This window comes from Equus przewalskii, chromosome 21 (assembly GCF_037783145.1).
Source record: "Equus przewalskii isolate Varuska chromosome 21, EquPr2, whole genome shotgun sequence".
NCBI lineage: Eukaryota > Metazoa > Chordata > Mammalia > Perissodactyla > Equidae > Equus > Equus przewalskii.
This window is the reverse complement of record NC_091851.1, coordinates 41,968,459-41,984,576: the sequence shown is the minus strand read 5'-3', so window position 1 is coordinate 41,984,576 and position 16,118 is coordinate 41,968,459. Positions and strand designations below refer to the sequence as shown.

Sequence of the window (16,118 nt, the reverse complement as noted above, 5' to 3'; positions counted from 1 at the left end):
CTCACATTGACTTCAGTTTGAATCTGTTTGTAATGTTTCTACGCATGTTTGTCTTGAGCTTTACTACGGTTTATGACTGTCTGATGAAGTTTTGTGCCCACGAGAAAAAAATTAAAAACTAAAAAATTTATATATTACAAATCTATAGTAATTAAAACTGCATAGTATTAGGACAAAAACAGAAACATAGATCAATGGAACAGAGTAAGACAAATACCACATGATAAATACCTTTTATATGTGAAATCTAAAAAAAAAAGTTCATACATACAGAGAAAAGATTGAGGGGTGGGAGAAATGGGTGAAGGGGGTGAAAAGGTTAAAAAATTTAAGTAATTTAAAAAATTTATTGGTGCTTTCCAACTAGAAGGTAGGAACCAGATTCATTTTGTTCACTCGTGTCCTTGGAACAGTGAGGGCCTCATAGAATGTGGTTCACAAATGTCTGATGAACAAGAGTTTGAAATGGATGAAGAGGGTGACCAGGAGTGAGGGTGGCACTGGTGGCCTGGCACAAAGCCTCAGAGACCAAGTGAGGTAAAGATGGACATCCAAACAGGGAGGGCGGTGTTGGAAGCTCAGTTACATAGAGAGGCTATTAAGCCAATGAATAAAGATATTAAGGATAACACCAAGCAGTTATTTTACTGTTGGAGAAAGGGGTCACACACATGAAAAGGAAGAAAAGTAGATCGAATCACACATAAATATAGTGTATATTCCCTAGCTCTGTCGTCTGAAAGACCGGGAAGTATCGGCACTCAAAAGCAATCAGCACAACTAGTGCCCAAGTATTAATTTCTAAATATCCATCTCTACTAAAAGGAAGCTAAGTTTCCTGAAGTACAGCCTGATTCAAGAGTTGGGGCAGCAGGTGAGCTAGATGAGCCTAGATCACCTTGTGCCAGAAAGCAGAAAGTGCTCAGACATGAAAAAAGAAACTGGAGTCAGCTTGAAAGGATTCCCACTGGTCACGTCTGGTACAATTTAATTATCAAATTGGATAATCATAATGACAGAGTATACCCATTGAATAAAATAGGAACCTATGAGATTACATTGATACAAACAAACGGGAAAACAGAAATCTTCTTCTTGCAAAGATGTCAACTAGTAAATGTAGAGAGAATGATGAAATTAGACAGTCACCATTTGGCAACCATCACTAATAATTTAGCCAAGGGCTATCAATGGATATAGAAATCATCTGTAAAGGTTTGATGAGAATGGATATTCATATAGTCTCAAAGTACCTCCCTACAAAATACACATTAATTACAAAGGGAAAAGGGTAACTTTCTATTGGAAAAACCTGGAAGTGATTAAAGAGACCACCAAGAGCAATGGGACAAATTTCAATCAGGTGACACTTGACAGGATATAGTGAGAAGTACAGCCGTCACATCTGTGTCACCATATTGTGACATTCTTGCCCAATAGTCACAACCTCAATCAAATTATGAGGAAATACCAGACAAACCTAAATCAAAAGACATTCTAAAAAATGATTCCTCTGTAAAGTTCCAAATTGTCAAATCAATGTCAAGAAAGTCAAGGGAAGACGAAGGAGATATTTCAAATTGAAGGAGACTAAAGAGACATGACAACTCAATGCGATATATGATCCTGGAGTGGATTCTTTTGCTATAAATAACATTATTGGAACAACTGAAGAAATCTGAATGGGATGCCTGGATTAGATAGCAGTAATATGTCAACATTAATGACCTGAATTTGATGGCTGTATTGTGGTTATGCAGAATAATGTCCTCATTTGTAGGAACACACACTAAAATATTAGGTGGTGATGGGGCATCATGACAGCAACTTACTTTCAAATGATTTAGAGGAAGAAAAGTTCTTTGAATAAGGCTTTTCCGTAAGTTCAAAATTATTTCTAAATAAAAAGTCAGTTTATTGCTACTGCCCTACATTCTGTGAACAATACAGCCAGTATATTGATTAATAAAAATCAAGACAAATTCAAGTAACGTAGGATTGTTTCAACATGGGGAGCAGGAAGCTTCTTAATTGACCAGCTATTTCTCCTTTTATCTTAAAAATCAGCCTCTCATATAGCAGATGTTAATGGACCGTGTCCTATGCGCCTCTCCCTGTCCCAAAGACGCGCAAAATGCACCAGGCTCCTGACTGCACAGAGACTGCCTTTTCACCGGAAATTTGGACATTGAAAGCATTTTCACCAGGGAGTGTGGAGAGAGAGAGGGAGAAAGAGAGAGAAAGAGTCTGTGGGTGTTTTTCTGAGTATTATGAGAGTCTGTGGAAGAGGTCATACATGATTTTAAACAAAAAATGAATAAGAAAATGTGTATTTTCCCTGCTTCTCTAACCACTTCTATTTTCTTATTGTGTCACCCACTTTCACATTCTGTTAATAGCATTCCAGTAATTCAGTAACTAAATACAAAAGATAAAGGAAAAAAATGCCCTGACATCTTCTTGATTTTTTTTAATATAGATAAATCTTTGATCATTTTAGGTAGGTTTGGAGAAAGTCCTTATGTGGAGAAGTTGCTATCCCAGTAAACTATCTCTGTGATTGCTTTCTACGACGCCTAAGAAAAATGTCAGCCAAAGGAAAGCATATGTAATTAGTTTTTCATTCAGGTAAGGAGAGAATACAAAGCAAAGGAGATTGACCATATGTGCTTTTACTATTTTTGGTGGAGATAAAGCATCATGGGAAAGGTAACATTACAGAAGTGGGAATTCCTTTGAGAAAAGCGATGACAGGTTCATAAGAATGACAAGTTACAAATGAAGCTGCACAATCTTGAGGTCTTTTCTGAGCTCCATGTACAAACTAATGCAGCTCATGATACTGATTGTACATGTCATGATATATATTTATTCAGTTTGTTCCAGCATTCTGTTTTGTTTTGTTTTTAAGGAATAAAATGGACACTGCCTTTATTCCTTGCATTGTAAGAAGGAAATTATATGACCACAATATCCCAAAAGGACACTAGGCTTCTTTTTGTTAAGTTTTAACTAATCTGATTTTCACTGTTTATCTGATTATAAAAATAATACATGTTCATTGCAGAAAACCTGGAAAATACTAAACGCCACTATAAGGAAGGGAAATATGAATCCACACTATCACTCTATCACCCTTAAATTTTAGTGTATACTTGTCTATCATATACAAACACATACACCACATGATGCACATATTTATTGCATATACGTGTATCTATGTGTGTATGTGTGTCTATTATAAAATTCAATTCATAAAATTATGATCACACTCATATGCAGTTTGTCAATGTGCTTTTAAAAATACAGATAGTTCATTGAATAGATGTGCCATAATTATTTTAACTAAGCCTTTATGTTTTAAACATTAAAATTGTTTCAAAGTTTCTTATTGCAAATAATGTAATAAATGCATTGGTATATAATAATTGAGAACATCATTCTTTACTATTTTATGATAAACTCATTGAAATGGAATTACTGTGTCATAGGGTAGATTTCTTTTCATTTGTATATTTCTCCATTTTATTTCCCATTTCAACGTTATGTATTGAGAAGGGGGTAAGCAGAATGGGAGCATTTTGGAATTGTGGGTAATTTCAAACTGTCTGCTCATCTTCTATTTCTCATTGACCTAATGCAAAGTCCTGGAAAGACCATAAGTCCCACAACTACTATGCAGACTTAAAGAAATGTCTACTTAGAGGAGAAAACCCAAAGAAAAATGAGAGATGAATTTTAACTTCTCTATGGTGAATTCTCTATAGGGCAAGGGTTTATTGGAGTTTTAGGCAATGGAATGAGCAAAGACAGAAACCACCAGCTAACTGCTGACCATCATATGACATAGATTAAAAAAAGAAAAAGAAAGATGGCAGTAACATGTTAAGACTTACAAGGTAAGAATTGATATATTTAGGTGGAGAACAATTTGATTTTATTGACCAGATCCATTTTCAAAATGAAATAAATAACAAATATCAATCATATTTAAGTTCTTAAGAAGTCTCCTTTCTAGACTTTTTAAAAGGGTTTGGGTGTCATTTCACAGTTTTTAAGACTATTTTTTAGAGAAATTTTAGGTTTACAACAAATTGAGAGGGAAGTACAGAGATTTCCCTTATACACCCTGCCCCACACAACATCACTCACCAGAGTAGTACATTTTTACCAGGGATACACCTACATTGACACAACATAATCCCCCAAAGTCCGTAGTTTACCTTAGGGTTCACTCTTGGTATTGGACATTCCATGAGTATGGACCAATTTATGACAGGTATCCCTCATTATAATACCATACAGAGAATTTTCACTGCCCCAAAAATCCTCTATCCTCTTCCTATTCATCTTTCCCCCTGCCTCCACCCCAGCAACCATTGTCATCCCTCTTCCCGCCAATTCACAACATTATTGGGGTAGATGGCCAGCCACCACATTTGCTATAGAGTTCTGTTCCCTTGGTGTAGGTCATTGACCTCCAGTGGACACTTGGGCCAAGCTAGATGTATCTGTGCCACTTCTCCAAGAATTTGGATTTAGGACCAAGATTCCGTACTCAGACTAAAATGTGCTTTCTTGAACAGAGAAGGTATAACGTTCATGACATCTGAGGCAGCCCTCCCTGTTCTGCCCTATAGACAGGCAGCAGCTGCAGAGCAGAGCCTTGGCCAGAGAGCAGAGGGAAGCAGACGTGAGTGGCAGACAGAGCCAGGGTCACGTGGCCTGGATCTAGTGCCTGCTTCAGTTATTATACCTGTGGTCACCAAGAGAAAATCCTGAATCCTGAAGCCCATGCCTGTGATTTGCACTGTTTCTGTGTGTACATCCTGTCACCCCTGCTGTACTACCCTCTATAATTAGTGATGAGATTTTTTTTAATTAATAAAAGCAATTTTCAAAGTGGTATACACACATTCCTATGTATACATACATACGATGTATATATCATAGATAGATAGATAAAAGAGAGAGAAAGAATATTGCTTTATCATCCCAGTGTTTGATTTTACATCATAATAATGAGGGGGAAAGCAGCTGAAACAAATGGTCATCTCAGATGTAACCTCGCATGGGAAGGTAAGGGCAGTCTGGGAGGGTGCTGGAGCACTGGCATCTATCTACATGACCCAAGTCCTGGGGTCCTTCTGATCTGCCCTTACATTACCATGAGTGAGGCACACGACAGAGGAGAACTGCACCATGTGGAACATGGAGCATGGAGCAAGCCAGATGGCACACTGACCGGTCTGACCTCCGACTGCCCAGGCTGCATGCTGGCTATGCATACCAGGTGCGGTGGAATCAGGACATTCCTGTGGAATATCACGTGTTCCTTCTCTCTCATCCTCCTCAGAGAAAACTCTAAGACCCAGATTGCCATCTTTAGGCACAAGGCATGCGACGCAAAATCAGTGAAGTAGACTGGATACCATGGAGAAATCAGGCTGTTTCCCATTAATCTGAGAACATATGATTTTCCTTTAGTTGTATCTTTCAATTTCTTATGTTTGCCAGAGACATTGGTACCAAAAAAATTAAAATTTCCTCTTCCCTTTAATGTGCAGAAAACAACATTGCAGGAACAGTGACAAATAGCAGCTGGAACTTGGCCTCAGTGTTGGGAGTGACTGAGGAAGTGGTGGAAACTGTGGTGGTCAGGCAAGGATATAATCCATTTAACCAGGAAAAGTCCTAATGACGTACCGGCAATTTTTGCCTTTGGGAAATGTAGCATCAGAATTATCTGATTTCCAATTCTTTTTCTTTTCTTTTTTAACAGCATTACTAAGACTTAACTCACATAGCATAAAATTCACTGTGTAAAGTATACAAATCAATGGTTTTTAGAATACATAGGGAGTTAGGCAACTATCACCATCATCTACATTTAGAACATTCTCACCATCCCTAAAAAGAAACCCCATTCCCATTAGCAGTCACTTTCACGTCCCCTCACCACTGATCGATTTTCTGTCTCTATAGATTTGCCTATCTGGACCTTTTATGTAAATGGAATTATATATTATGTATTTTTATGAGACTGACCTCTTTCACTTAGCATAAGATGCTTGAAGTTCATCTATACTGTAGTAGCTATCAGTATTTTAAGAGCATCCAGTAACACAGATTTTTATGTGAACTCTGCATTGGCAAATGATGGTCACTAACTTAAAAACACAGTGTAGTCAAAATAAAACATATGTGAGAGTTGATCTGGTTTTTAGGCCACTATTTTGTAAACTTTGTTCAGAGTATAGACACTGCAGATAAACACTGAAGAACCATTGAAGGCAGAAGCCATTTGCCTCTGTGTCCCGGTGAGTGGACAACCACGGGCAGGATGGTGGGAGAGGTCTGTCCCGGGTGCAGGTAACAAGGACACACATTGTAAACAGAGAATTTTTAAATGATAATAAATGATTAAAAGTTGGCCAGCTTCCTATCACCATGCCAATAATTCTAAACAATTATAGTAATAAAAATAACCTTTCCCCAAAAACATATTTTGTTTATCTTAGTTCTCATCAATTGCTCTGATTACCATTGAGTTTTAATAATGTATAGTAGCTTCAGATTAGCACACCACCTTCACTTTTCTTTTAGTAAACACTGTTTTGTATATGGCAGTTTATTTGGAGAACTTCCCGTTATAAGTTGGCCTTAGACACAGGCGGACTCAGCCATATGCATCTATTTCAAGAATAAACTCTTAAAAGTTTGGAACCCTTCAAGACTGCCTCAGGCAAGGCTTGTATCCTCACCTGCTGTGGAACTACCCAGTTTTGTATTTGAACAGTAGAAGTGAAATAAACACAGATCGCCCAGGGATTATAATAAAGAAAAACAAACTATAGACTACTTCACGTCGATCCTTTTATGTGACTGCTTGGAGTTTTTGTGCCTAAAATTTTTAAGCTTGCTTAATAAACAGAAGCCATAATGTTATTATTTGTTACTGCGAAAGACAAATATGTAGGCACAGATTTCCCCCTTTTAAAAAATGTGTTGACATAATTAAAAGCAATTACTATGTGACTGTTTTCCCTTTTTATAGTTATTTTGTTATTATATACACTTATTTACTTATTTTTTTCTGGCGTGTTTATATATAGAAAATATAATAAAACAAAATTTTTATAAAGTAAAAAATAGCATACCAATGGTAAATATATTTCTTCATTCATTCGACAAATAAGTTTAAGAACTGATTCTATATTAGTTTCCGGTGATCTATTGCTGTATAACAAACTGCCCCAAAAGTCAGTAGTTTCGTGTTTCTGTTTTATAAGCTGGAAGGAATGCCAGCGTGTGTGTATGCTGACAACTGTCCAAAGAAGGGAGAAGAAACACTGACGTAGGAGGAAGTAGGGACACTTGCTGGACAGAGATCACCAAAGAGCAGGGATAAAGTGGTCTGTATACTTGGTGGGGTGTGTTCTGAGACAGCAGACCAGGCAACCACATTGCTCATCTGGGCACCAGGTGTCCCTAGCCTGGGCCTCATGCTTTGAGACAGTTTCCTGCTGTCCCTCGTCAGGTCCTGCTCCTCCACAGATGCCTCCCCACCAGGAACCAGTGCCCCACTTCCATAATGCATTACATGTAAGCCCGATCCTGGACTTCTCTGCTCTAAGGGGCTGCATCCACTTCCAGAACCTAAAAGATCCTCTTTCTAAGCCAGCTTTCCTGAAGTGGACCAGTCTTCTGCAGGCTGCTCTTTGCTTGGGAGAGGAGAATGAAACTTGAAAAAGAAGGGGTCTGGATCTGAGCTAGGACCTCCAAGTTATTTTTCTGCAAGACTTGCAAATGTTAGCTGCAGGATTGCCAGAATATTCATCTGCAGTATGTGGATGAAAGGTAGAGTATAGGATTGCACAGTCTGTCTGTTGGTAGCTGACTGATAGTGGCGTGTGAAAATTCTCTTATGATTGCTATTTTATCAATAAAATAAAAAAAACAACATCACGGGGGCTGGTCCTGTGGCTGAGTGGTTAAGTTCACGTGCTCCGCTGCAGGCAGCCCAGTGTTTCGTTGGTTCAAATCCTGGATGCAGACATGGCACTGCTCATCAAACCATGCTGAGGCAGCGTCCCACATACCACAACTAGAGGGACCCACAACGAAGAATATACAACTATGTACCAGGGGGGCTTTAGGGAAAAAAAGGAAAAAAATAAAGTCTTTAAAAAAAAAAGCAACATCATCAGCTAAGTCGGTGGGGGGGTGGGGGGCGGTGGTTACAGGTTTGAGAAAAATGGAGAAGGTCCAAGGAGAACAAGGAGTAACTGAGCTAAGGAAAAGTTGTTGGTCAGCAACTCGGCAGGCCCACTTGAGGTTACTAATTATGTATTTTAGGTCAGACCAGTTAGTGGACTGTGTTTAGGTATAAAATAGGCAACATTGGATTTAACCTGTGATGGGCTTTTCTCTGATGAGGATGATGAAGGCCAAGAAAGTTGAGGACACATGTGAAGGAAGATTATAACAGTGGACTTCGGGATCTCAGCCAGCTAAGAAAGGAAGTAAAGATTGGAGACGTTAAAGGACTGTCAGTAGTAATGAGCTCAATTGTGTGTAGGTCCTGGTGGGGTGGAAGAGTTGTTGAAAACAGGGAATAAAGGGGAGTGACACGGAAATGTAGAGGTGGCGATTGGAGAGTGGCAACTGAGAGTAGAGTGGTACTCTGTTTACTGGTAATGACAAAGTCTAGAGTAAAATATGATCAGGAAACAGGAGGCTGAAGACCTTCCAAGGAGAGTCCGTGGCATTGAGAGTTCAGGGTGGTGGATGGTTTATTTACATGAATATTGAAATTACCCAGAATAATGAAGTAACAACTAAACTAACGGAGTGAAGAAAGAAAGTGCACAACAGGAGAATAGAACACCCTCATTTGAGGAAAACATGACAGTTGTGCTATACATCTGTCTAAACGTAGTCTTCATACATCTGAATACATAGTCTATACACATGCTTGTATGGACATTACATTACATATGGACATACATTACATATGGACATACATAATGTATGGACATTATAGATTAATTCTGGAAGGAGATACGAGAAATCGTACCCATCATTGACCCTGATGATGGAGTCTGGGGAACTAGAGGTTCAAAGGTAGGAGTAGACTTATTTTCCAGAATATAATCTTTTGTATTTTCAGAATGTTTTATAAAATATATGCATTATTTCTTAGTTGAAAAATGAAAGAAAACAGCTAGTTAATAAAAACCAAAAATAAGTGTTGATCTTAGCTGGCCTTACTCAGCTGGACTGCTTTCCTTCCTACTCTCAAAGTCCTTACCACTCTCAAGAAGTACTCAGCCATTTAAGTGGAGCCAAGATTTGAGAATAAAACCCTCAGAGCAGTCAGGACAATTAAGATGTATTTAAATATCTCTGGGTTGGGGAAAAATGAATTTTCCTTCCTGCTGGCGGTGTGAACAACGAAAGTCCTGTTCACTAACCATCTTACTTGGGAAAGCCTGTGTCTTGATCAAAGACCAAATGATTGCAATTTAGCCACTCAGTATCTTCGTGCTGATTTAATTAACATAATGTTCCGTTAACAAAATGAAACAACATTATTAAGCTGCATTGATGAAATGCAGGCCAAACCCTCACAGAAAGGCTGCCAAAGGACTCAGGCTTGGAAAATATTTTCCCATTTCATGCTGTCTCTTGCACAACAACAGCCCAAATGGGAGCTCTAGGATTCTCACTATTTTACTAATTGGGGAAACTCCTGCGGGAAGATGAAAGGGTGTAGGCCAGCCTGTAGTAGGAGATTCATGCTGAAGTAGACAATGAAATCCCACTCAAAGATTCCCTCACCTCTGGGGACCATCCACTGCATAAGCTACACTTGACTTGGAGCAACCCCTTTAAGAATTTACATGGCAATTATCATCCCTAGGTATTAGATCAAGTCCATAAATTAAAATGGTCAAGGAAATTTTCTCTATCTCATCTTTAGTGCATCTCTCCCTGAATGGTAGAGAATGACACTTCCTCCTGTTTTGAACTTTGTCAGTTTAGAAAAAGGAGTTTAGAGAAAGTGTCAGCAGGGGTTATTCAAATGAGGATAGTGACCGGGTGATGTCAGGTAATTTTTGTGAGTGAATGGGGAAAGTGTAAAGTTACTAGTCCACTTCTCTCTATTTCCACCGTCACCATCCTAGCCCCAAGGGAGTGGTGGTTACTCTGGCAAGCTGGAGAGCTCATGCCTTGTCAAAAGGGGCAGCCACTGTATGTCTGTTGCTATCCGTTACAGAGTAGTCACACACACACAGCTTCTGGCACGAGACTGTCCATCCGGCTCTGCCCCTTGGGTTTTGAGAAAGTTCCCCCAGAGAAGATAACCTATTCTTCTCCCAGCAGCCAGGGTGACTTTTTAGAATGTCAATCAAAGTCTCCACAACCCACCTCACTTCCAGAATTGTATTGGTTCCCCATTGTTCCTAAAGGAAATTTCATACTCTGTAGTATGACATTCAAATTCAGCAGAGCTTGGCCTTGCCTAGCTCTCTAACTCCATCCTCAGGTACTCTCCCCTCCCTCACTATACTTCAGCCAAGCCAGTCTTTCATCCTGCGTCAAACTCTTTCCTACCACCAAAGGAGAGTCTCTTCAATAAATGGTGTTGGGAAAACTGGACAGCCACATGTAGAAGAATGAAAGTAGACTATTATCTTACACCATGCACAAAAATTAACTCAAAATAGATTAAAGACTTGAAGGTAAGACCTGAAACCATGAAACTTCTAGAAGAAAACATAGGTAGTAAGCTCTTTGACATTGGTCTTAGAAGCATATTTTCAAGTACAATGTCTGACCAAGCAAGAGAAACAAAAGAAAAAATAAAATAGACAAATGGGACAACATCAAACTAAAAAGCTCTGCACAGCAAAGGAAACTATCAACAAAACAAAAAGACAACTTAACAATTGGTAGAAGATATTTGCAAACCATATATCGGATAAGGGGTTAATTTCCAAAATATACAAAGAACTCATACATCTCAACAACAAAAAAACCAACAACCCAATTAAAAAATGGGCAAAAGATGTGAACAGAGATTTCTCCAAAGAAGATATACAGACGACCAACAGGTACATGAAAACATGGTCAACATCATTAACTATCACGGAAAGGTAAATCAAAACTACAATGAGATATCACCTCACTCCGGTCAGAATGGCTATAACTAACAAGACAGGAAACAACAAATATTGGAGAGGATGTGGGGAGAAGGGAATGCTCATACACTGCTGGTGGGAGTGTAAACTGGTGCAGTCACCAAGGAAAACAGTATGGAGTATCCTCAGAAAATTAAGAGTAGATTTACCCTACGATCCAGCTATTCCACTTCTGGGTATTTATCCAAAGAACTTGAAAACACAAAGGCATAAGGGTACATGCACCCCTATGTTCATCGCAGCATTATTCACATTCACCAAGGCTTGGAAGCAACTTAGGTGCCCATTAAGGGACGAATGGATAAACAAGATGTGGTATATATACACAATAGAATACTACTCAGCAATAAGAAATGATGAAATCCGGCCATTTGTGACAACATGGATAGACCTTGAAGGTATTATGCTAAGTAAAATAAGTCAGAGGGATAAAATCAAATACCATATGATCTCACTCATAAGTAGAAGATAAAAACAATGACAAACAAACACATAACAACAGAAACTGGATTGGTGGTTACCACAGGGGAAGGGGGGAGGAAGGAGTGCGAAAGGAGTAATTAGGCACACGTGTGGTGATGGATTATAATTAGTCTTTGGGTGTTGAACATGATGTAATCTATACAGAATTAGAAATATATTGTGATGTACATCTGAAAGTTATATAATGTTATAATCCAATGCCACTGCTATAAAAATTAAAATAAAAATAAATAAATAAAAAAGATGAAACTCTTTCCTACCTCTAGATTTTGTACATGCTGTTCCTCTTGTTTGGAATGCTCTTCTGAACAAAACCACAATCTTAAGCTGGAAAATTCTTACCCATCCTTCGGTTTCAACTTAAAATTTCTTCCTCAAACCCTCATCCTCAGGCAGGTGCCACAATTATTCTCTCTCTCAGAGCCCAGTGTCTTGACCTAGCAGTGCTTTCCAAAATTTTGGTATTAATTTGTTTGATCTCCATCCCTCTCACTAAAGTATAAGCCCCATTAAGGCACCTGACATCTCTGTTTTGCTCACTCTCAAGTCTAAAGATAGTGCCTGAGACGTAGTAGGTACTCCAGAAATAGTTGATGAAGATCATATTACTATTTGTTTTAGGCTATCTGGTTTAAAAAGCTACTGAGAAGCCTGGCATTTCACTTTTGTGAACCAATACACAAGGCAGAGAAAATTAATCTAAGCCTGTGAGTATGATTTCAGAGCTGAACATAGGAGAATTTTTTCTTTCCCACATGTGCCTCTAGCCTGAGATGGCCAATACCCTGCAGGGCAGGAGTGTACCAATTCTCCTCCCTGCTCCCAATGCCAGACCTAATTAATTGATTACAGCATTCTTCAAGCTGGGAATTAACTTCTGATTCCTTTTCAACACAGTCCAGGCAGCCACCACCAACTGATCACAGTTGGCATGAAAAATGGACCGTGTTTTTCCATCTCTATTTCTAGTCCTTAACATCCATGGAAAATAGCCATGGTGAGAACTGACAGTTGCTTCAAGTGAAATGTCATCCTCCTCCTGCCTCTGAGGTTCGGGTTGGCACATCCCCTTAGAACGAACCGTTTATGGCAGCACACTGCAGCCAAGTCACTCAGACCCCACTCTGCCCCATTCCTAAGCATGCCCAAATACCCGCTTCACTGGATTGTCAGTATATTCACTGGATTCCCTCAGTCTATTGGTTGATTCTTTTGAGTGTTTCTTGAGAATTTTAAGAAAGATAGACAACATTTTCCTCAAAGAATTATTTTAGAAAGTAATTCTCATATTTTTGTTGAACACGGGAAAGCCAGGTCTTAAAGGGATGGTTCATCGCTTAATTTTCAATTCCAGGAGGGCAACCACAATCTCAGCTTGTTTCTGATGTGCATCAGTTCATGTCTTCATTATGCTGAATTACTTATTCATGAACCTAATTATCCCCTAACACAAATGTGTATAACTCAGCTCGGCACGCATCCTTCATTAAAGGATTTCAAGGCCATTAACTGGAAATCCATAGAAAAATTAAGTCAGGACTCTGACTTCATGCGTTTCTTTTGTGTTAGTACTTTAACTGTAAAGAAAGCACATCTAATCATAGTCCAGATGTGTGTGTGTGTGTGTGTGTGTGTGTGTGTGCGCGCGAGCGCGCGCGTGCGCACTCTTCGTTTAGCAGTAAACTCTAAGCTATAACTTCTAGAGATCTGCAGTTCTTCATAATGTATTCAAATAAATAAACAGCTAAGTTAATATTTAATGGATTATTAAAAAGCTTTTTTCCAGAGAAATCATCTCTTCCCATTAAATATGAAAGAAAATATTAAAATAAATTAAAGTGTTGGCTACAAATAAGGATTCTTCAAAGACTAGGTCATGGCTCTTAAATTGCCAGGAGATACTATGATGCATCTACAAAAAGGTAAATTATATAACTACAGTAGTAATAATAATAGCATATTTATCATACCTACTATGTACTTATTAGCATTGTGTTAAGCACTTCACCTATAATAAATCGTTTTATCTTTAGAAGAATTACATTATTACCCCCATTTTATCCATGACTAAACTGAGGCACACAGAAGTTAAGCAACTTGCCCAAAGCCTGCCGGCTAGCAGGATGCACAGCCAGCAGACCCCTGTCCAAGATCAGGCAGTTGGTAGATTCTGGCTCCAGAGTTCATGCTTTCAATCCCTATAGTGTACTGGCTCTAGGACTTAGCACAACTCTTTTTTTTTTTAAGTAGCCACTCCCTAAGCATCGTTACCCTCTCTAGTCCTTTCTTATCCCTTGTATCAACAAAGACCAACAGAGTTCTTGCATGCAAAAACTGATTGAGCACTTCCATATTTCATTTTTCATTTTGGAACCCTAAATTCTAGAACTTTTGATATCTACAGATTCTAAAACTGTGCTGTCTGTTGGTTCCTCTAGGCACCTTTTCACCCACTGGGGACACTCTCTGATATCACAGGATATTTGATACATGGCCTGAGTGAACTCCCGGGGACCAAGGGCCCCTTACTTTGTCTCTTGTGTGTTCTACCATTTTTCTGGGTCAAGTCAGCTGAGCTGAACAGAGAATCCCATCCAAAGGAAATTAATGTGAGTTATTAACAAGCAACATTGTTCCAGCAAGTCAAAGTTGCCAACCAGACAGTCTGTCATGTGGTCCACAGGAGAGAAGAATCTGATCTTGCAACAGCTCCCTGACCATGATTTTGCAATGAATTGCCCAGTTGGAGTATGAATCCTTTTTGAGGAGGTAAGAAGTGAGTGCTAAGGAAACTTAGGGCAAGAAAATCTCAACTGGTTTGCAATTGCAATGTGAGCTCTTCTGTTCACAAATTTCTAGACACTTGCTGCCAAGGATAAAGCTGAAATTCATTAAAAGGTAAGAACATGGGAAAAATTTGGGATAAGATGAAAAATACAGATATAATAGGTGCTTAAGAAGATGACAGCAGCATCCTGAAAATTAGAAATTAAAATAAATATGAGATAAAACCTGAAATATTTAAACCAAGAGATGTAAAAGGGTAAGAACAACAGAAGAAAGTAATATTAATCCTGGCCATAGAAATCCTCAAGTCTGTGATTGTGATTACGATTTAGAGAGCAAGATAGAACAAATTAATTATTTAGAAGAGTATTTTAAGAGACTCCGAGCTAACAAGATAAAAAATGAAACCATGGAATGAAGAGATGTAAAATTGAGATATTCTAAGAAAAAAGATTTAACAAGTAAGGTAAACTGAGTCAAGGATGAACAAGCGAACTCCTAGTATATACGTAGAACCGTGGTTCTTATACTTGTGAGAACATCAGAATCAACTAAAAACCCAGATTCCTGGGATTCACCCCAAAGTTTCTAAATCAATAGGCTTGTTTTGGAGCTTGAGAATCTGCATTTCTACTAAATTTTCAGGTGATGCTAATGCTGTCGCTGCTGGTCCAGAGACCTCACTTTGAGACCCACTGCCCTAGAGAATCTCTGAAACTTACCTGCCTAAGCATATTTGCAACAGCAGTTCCCATAAAACAAAAGGGCATAAACAACTCTACTATCTATTGAAAAGACACTGGACAAAAATAATATAGTGCTTTAATCACCCAATGGACTTTCACACACCAGGAAAATGAATGAACTGCGGCTCCACACAGCAGAATAGAAGAATCTTAGAAACAGCAAGTCACAGAGGACGACATATTGAACAAAACTGTTTTTAAAGCTCAAAAACAAACAAAAGTTATTTGAGGACACATGCATATGTGGTAGAAATGGTTTTTTAAATATACGAGAGCAATCAATTTACAACTCAGAGACGGGAGAACAGGACCGGGATGGAGAGCTGGTGCGTTGACCCACATCCACTGTGTCGCAGTGCCTAGTCGGGGCAGTGAAGTCACAGGTTTTGTTTCACTATTATTCTTTTAAACTTATAAATGATGGCATACATATATATGTATATACTCTTCCAGGTATCAAATACCAAATTTTAAAATATATTCACTGTGATGGTTAATTTTATGTGTCAACTTCACTAGGCCGCAGTACCCAAATATCTGGTCAAACACTATATTAGCTGCTTGTGGGAGGGTATTTTTAGATGAGATTAACGTTTAAATCAGTAGACTTTGAACAAAGCAGATTATCCTGCATAATGTGAGTGGGCCTCATTCAATCAGTTGAAGGTCTAAAAAAAAGACTAAGCTCCCACAAGGAAGAGGGAATTCTGCCAACACATTGTTTCTGGACTCAAGCTGTATCAACTCTTTGCTGGGTCTCCAGCCTGCCAGCCGACCCTGCAGCTTTGGGACCTGGCCAGCCTCTACGATCATATGAACCAATTCCTTAAAACAAACAAACAACAGATATATACATATATATATCCTCTATTGGTTCTGTGTCTCTGGAGAACTG

General features: G+C 38.7%; 1 long non-coding RNA gene across 1 annotated transcript in view; it reads right to left on the bottom strand.

Annotated features, from left to right (window-relative positions):
* Nucleotides 1-12,249, bottom strand: part of LOC139078292 (uncharacterized) — a 78,869-nt gene extending 66,620 nt beyond the window's left edge. Inside the window, exon 1 of the long non-coding RNA XR_011531220.1 lies at nt 11,951-12,249. This is a non-coding gene — a long non-coding RNA (uncharacterized lncRNA). The remainder of the gene's footprint in view (nt 1-11,950) is intronic.
* Between the last annotated feature and the right edge of the window lie 3,869 nt (nt 12,250-16,118).